At 48.1% G+C, this 6000-nt stretch overlaps 1 pseudogene; it reads right to left on the bottom strand.

The window, feature by feature from the left end:
• Positions 1-782: 782 nt before the first annotated feature.
• LOC142445808 (cytochrome c oxidase subunit 7A2, mitochondrial pseudogene) lies at positions 783-1225 on the bottom strand (annotated as a pseudogene).
• Positions 1226-6000: the final 4775 nt, after the last annotated feature.

The following is a 6000-nucleotide window of genomic DNA, read 5'->3' as shown; positions in this document are numbered from 1 at the left end:
TGTTGTAGCTATTGCTTAGTTGACATCATTGAGGGTCTCCCTTGTTTTTGTTGGCCCTCTGCTTCCCTAAACGTGACGTCCGTTTCTAATGACTGGTCTTTCCTATTGATGTGTTCAAAGTCAAGGGGTTGGAGTCTTGGAATTCTCTTTCACAAGTTTAGTTCGGTCGGTTCCCCACCACACAATCGGCGTGGTATTGCATGGTGAAGATTGAATCAAGGAAGCAGAACCGCTGTGTGTTATAGAATAAGGAATTTCTTACAGCAACGAAGTCTTACGCAATTGCAGGAGGAGCCAGTACAGTCAAGGTCTGAGTCACCAACTGCTCAATCTAAGAAGCCAAGTACGACTAGTCGTGAAGAGGAACTTCAAGTAGGGTCCTTACTCACCCGGTCGCTCACTGCTACTGAGTGGTTGCTGACGCAAAGCGGCCCTATGGAACAGGGTAGAACTGTCCCTGCCTGAAATTGCAGCTCTTTATGGGAGTAACCACCACACCTCTGGGCTTCTTACTAGGGTGCGAGTGGTGGAGAGATAAATGGGGAGCTGCTGCCTCTGGGTCAGCCCCTAACCTTCTGGTGCAGGCTCGCAACTACTGCTGGTCCTCAGGACCTGCATCGGAAGACAAGCTGGTCAAGAGGTGGAGGAGCGAGCGGGCAAGCTGGAGGCGGCCCCTGTTGCCGCATCAAGGTGCCATGGCTTTAGAGAGTAACGACAACTTCTGCCACATCTCCCATCAATTCTACCTGGCCGATTCAGAACCACAACTACAACGTGAAAGGTTTTTTTTTTTTTTTCATGGTAAAGACTGCTTTATTGGTGGCAGTTAATACAAGTCAATAAATATTGATCCCCAAAGAAGAGCTGTTATTTATTTACTGGTCCATAGAGCACTGAGTTAAACAGAACCAACTGCTGGAAGGATAAACTGAAGTCAATCCTGCTCCTTGGGAAATGAAGCCACAGCCAACTGATAGATGGCATATGCTGTTCCTCCGATTGTAAGAACCATGGTAGCTCTATACAGTAGGGCGTCAGTCGCTCCACCCTTTAGATGCACTGGAATCCCATTGTTCTCCTGAAATAGCTTCTGTTTCTCTGAAACTTTATTCTCAAACTGTCTGCGTGAAGCAGTACTTATGGTCCTTTGGGCAATCTGACGCAGAGCTTGTAGATTGCGCAATATCTCGGCTCTGTTACTAGCAACCCAACCGGACAACTGAAGCCAGCCACGTGAAAGGTTTTATGAAATGATTTGGCTGAGTCAACTTGCCAGAGAATAATATTGGAGGTATGAAGTCTGAAACAGGAATCGCTCTCGAGCCTTGGGATGGAGTCTACTGGCGCTCTGTGAGCATTCTGGAACCAGCCTGTTCAGGCACAGCATAAAAATGCGTTGCTGAGTGGGGTGCTGGGATCAGCACAGGTTTTGTCATTGCCTGGCGGTCAGAGCTGGCTCTGAACATCTACTAGGTGATTGGAGCAAGCTCTTTAACCTTCCCGGAAGTAGTTTTCCTCCTTTGTAAAATGAGACAATAATGAGTATTTTCAAGTATGTATAAGAGATGCTGGATTTCAAATATTCCTTTTATCTCCTGATTTTCCCCTAAGTATATTTCATAGATCTCTGGGTAGACAAGCCTCTATTGGTTAAGATGTTGGATTTTGATGATGAATGTAAGGACATAGCTTCAGCATTCTTGACATCTGTCATTGCCCATTACTGACTTCGGTGTCAACACCTTGGATTTGCATGTAAGAAAAGGCCTCTGTCTGACAAGTACAAACTCCTTGACAAAAAAGTCCCATCCTTTTCCCTAAGGTACGGAGTAGGGTCCTCGTGTAGTGTGTTAGTCTGGGTACTTTAGAGAAACAAATCCACAGAAACTCGTGTATAAGAGAGAGTTTTATATAAAGGTTAAGTGCACATCAAGAAAACATCCCAATCCAGTGCTGCCCAGGCCCACAAGTCCAACATTAACCCATATGTCCAAAACCAGTCCACGAAGTCCTCCTCCATCTCACAAAACAGACACAATGATGCCAACTGCAGGAGGAAAGCCGAATCAGTGAATGTGCAAGCATCTCAGCTGTGGCAGGAGTCTCCACACGGCTGCTCCAGCACCCAGGGCTGCATCGGGGTAGGTCCATGTGGCTTCTCCTCGGGGATGTCTTGCAGGAAGTGAGCCTTGCCAGCTGAAGCAGGGAACTGGCTAAGGCAGCTGCACCCTGGTCCAACCATCACAAAGCAAGAGACCCAAGAACTAGAAAGGGAAGGCTCACTGAGCCATTTATCCCTCTACCCTTCAATTAACCCCACATGTGTCTATCGGCTAGTTGGCACAATAAACTGCCTCATGTAGGTAGCCGGAAATCCCTTCCCCCAGACTGGTTTCTACAAAGCAAGCGTTGGTGCAATAGTTCCTCTGGAATCCATCAGTTTTCTGGGTCAGGCAAGAGATGAATCAGGAGGCCACAGGGACGAGGCACAGAGAGCCACAAAGGTGGAGACAGAGACCCACAACAGCATGCGCTTTGGGAGTCATCCGTCTGAGGAACATGCAGTCCTACACGCTTAATAGCCTCTGAGAGCAGTGCTGCATCATGTGTTGTTATGGAACCAGAATCATACCAGAAGACCAGGCTCCCCAGACCTCGGCAGCCGCCTCATCATGTTGGCACGCTCCGCCCACTGTGCAGTGTCCTGCTTTTCAGGGCGGCTCACCCCCCCAGCTCTGCACTGGATGGAATTTTGCCGTGATCCATGATGTCTTCACTGGCTAAACCCTGAGAGTTAGTCCTAATCGGGAAGCGCCATGGAGATCTGTTTACCCTGGGTGGCCTTGCTGATATGTAAAATGCTGGTGGGCTCACTTTCAGCATGAAAACAAAATGCCAACCCCCACCACCCTGGCAAACAGACGGGGTGGGGGGTGGAAGGACTGCATGCTACAAGGCCTGCATAGATTTGTGGGTTGAATTTGATTTTAGCAAATCTAGAGTGCTCATGAGTTTCTGAAATAAGGAAAAGTTTAAATCTGAAGTCTAGGAAATGGAGTTAAATGGTATATTTTTCGATAGCTTTCAATAAATAGCAATGAAAAAAAAAAGACGGTTTCCGTCAGGATAAACTTCTAGGAGAGCCACACACCAAGGTTATTTCATTATGCAAAGTAGGATAAAAAGCACAATTGTGCACAACACAGTGTGAAGTGTGTATAAACGTGTTTTCAATAGAATTCAATCTGCACCCAGGGCAAAGCCGACTCTGAGTCTGATGCTTAGTCTTTGGGAGATCCTGTGTGTTTCCTTGGCCTCTTAGCTGCTGGAGGACCAGCCCCATTGGCAGCTGCCATGGCGGGGCCTCTGAGTCGAGGTAAAGGTGAACCCACGTGTGGCAGGGAACAGTGCCCACAGGATTTGCATGGCTGTGACTCTGTAGGACAGGGTAGAACTGCCCCTGTCAGTTTCTGAGACTAACTCTTTATGGGAATAGAAAGCCTTGTCTTTCTCCTACAGAGCAGCTAGCGTGGTTTTGAACTGCTGATCTTGCGGTTAGCACCTCTATTTGTAACCACTGCACCAACTATGACTTGGCATGGAGTCACTGATTTATGTTTGCGTAGACTCCTTGGCGAAATATCACCAGGCCTTTCTTTTAGGGCATCTCGGTGTGGCCTCAGACCACCAACTTTTTGGTTAGTAGCTGCCCAGTGAACTGATGGTGCCACTCGGGGACACGGATCAGATATTCCCTAACTCCATTTTCCTCCAAAGGGTTAAAAGTGACGACGAGTCTTCAGTCAGTTACATATCCAGTCAGCATTGATCTGAGCACCATCAAATAGGCCAGTGAGATATAAACCACTTCTTTAAACGTGGATTAAAGAGAGCTTGATACTTCCTTTCTCAAGCTAAAAAATGGGCACAACCTCCTCCCAGCCCCTTCCCCGGCTTGTTTTTATTTTAGGCCAGCGGTTCTCAACCTGTGGGTCGTGACCCCTTTGGGGTTGACCGACCCTTTCACAGCAGTCACCCAATGCATAACAGTAGCAAGATTACAGTGATGAAGTAGCAACGAAAATAATGTTATGGTTGGGGGTCACCATCCCATGAGGCACTGTTAGAGTCGTGGCATGAGGAAGGTTGGGAACCACTGCTCTAGGCCTTCAAGATTTGAACTCTGTTGGTGACAGATACTCTAAGCATCTGCAGTCAACCCACACTCTTTCATTTAATTAACAGGATTGTTCAGACAGCTTATCTGCTTAAGTTGTGAAAATCTCTTTATCCTGTTTCTGCAGAAACCTAATCACTTGAAGAGGACAAGGCTGAGGGAACTTGTACGTTTTGTTTGTTTGTTTGTTTTCCAATCACACATCCTACATTCATTTGCTCTAGTTTCCCAAGTTCCTTGTAGCTCTTATTTCACGTTTCCCTTTCAGGTATTTTAAATGGCACTTCACCATCCCTTGAACTCAGAGAAGCAGTTCTCAAAGGCCCTTTCTACTCATCCTTTGGTTGGATTTCACTGGCTCCCAAGATAACTCGCTGGTCTGGGAACTAGGAAACCTGAGATCCGGTGAGACCCCTTCGGCTCCCAACCACAGGCCTGATTGTTGACTTTCAGCAAGGGAAATATGTGTAAACAACAGTGAAGTCCCACAGGATAAATGGTTAGCTGAACCTCCAGTCTGGCAGTGAGAAGAGAATGGTCAGGAGGGCACTGCCAAGATAAAATGGAATGTTCGATTCCGTGGAGGTTGGCCTGGCCTGGCTGCTAAGTCCACTCTTGGTAGACAGAAATGAGGCAACCTAATTATGGTCCACTCAGCTCCACTCAATAAGGAAGATCTGCAACTCCTGAGGTGAACATCAAGAGGCAAATTGGGTAAAGGAATTGTAAGCTTAGCAGGTAGCAGTGTCCACTGTCTGGTGCTGTTTCCTCGTCATTGCTAGATGTCACTGAGTCTGTCCTGACTCATAGCAACCCTGCGTACAAGGGACCAGGGCACCGCTCAGCCCTGTGTCGTGTGCACAACGGTGATGCTGGAACCCATTGTCGCAGTCAGGGTGTCGGTCCGTCTCAAGGGTCTTCATTTCTTGCTGACCCTCTGCTTGACTTGAGCATCAGGTCCTATTCCGGGACGGGTCCCTCCTGAGAACATGCTTGGGGTGAGATGAAGCCTCCTGACCCTTGCTTTTAAGGAGCATGCTGGCTCTACATCTTCCCAGATTTGTCTGTGCTTCGGATGGCACTTTTTCCCCCATTAAACCTTACATCTCTTATCACAATCCATACATTCATCCAGTGTGTCAAGCACATTTGCACATATGCTGCTGTCATTCTCAAAGCATTCTCTTCCCACTTGAGCCTGATATCAGCTCCCCCACTTCTTCCCCCTCCCTCTCCCGCCTACCCTCCCTCACAAACCCTTGATAAGTTATAGATTATTTCCATGTCTGACATCGCCCTCCGTCACCCCTCACCCACTCATCTCCAACCCCACAGCACCAGTGCACCGCTTCTTCTCTGCCACCTTATCCACTGCCCAGCTCGCACGTGCATTCGGGGCCGTTGAAAATATCATGGCTCGGGTCCTCAAAGTGACACACTCAAAAGCTTGTGCAGGAGAGTGACTCAATGCCATCAACAGTGCTTAGCTTTCTAGACTACGTCTGTGCGTGGACTGAAACCGAGCAGCGTGAGCTCGACAACGCCCCAGCACTTTCCATTTGTGCGTGGCTCTAGTGGGGAGAGCTTTTGTTTTCCTTCCCTTGGGGTGTAATCCCACCTGGCTCCTCATCAGTAAGTCCGTCAAGTCCTGTTTGCTACCAGCAAGCAAGCTTGTGCTACCTGCGTATGGCAGGTGGCTAATGGGCTTCCCCCTAATCCTGACGCTGCTAGTTTCTTGGGTTACTCGCTCAGCAAAGACTGAGTAAATATGGTGAGAGGATACACCTCTGACGCACATCTTTCCTGACTTAAGCCTTGTGGAC

Source organism: Tenrec ecaudatus, chromosome 4, assembly GCF_050624435.1.
Source record: "Tenrec ecaudatus isolate mTenEca1 chromosome 4, mTenEca1.hap1, whole genome shotgun sequence".
In the NCBI taxonomy this organism is placed as follows: Eukaryota; Metazoa; Chordata; class Mammalia; order Afrosoricida; family Tenrecidae; genus Tenrec; species Tenrec ecaudatus.
Note: the sequence above shows the minus strand (reverse complement) of the source record. Positions and strands in the feature narration are given on the sequence as shown.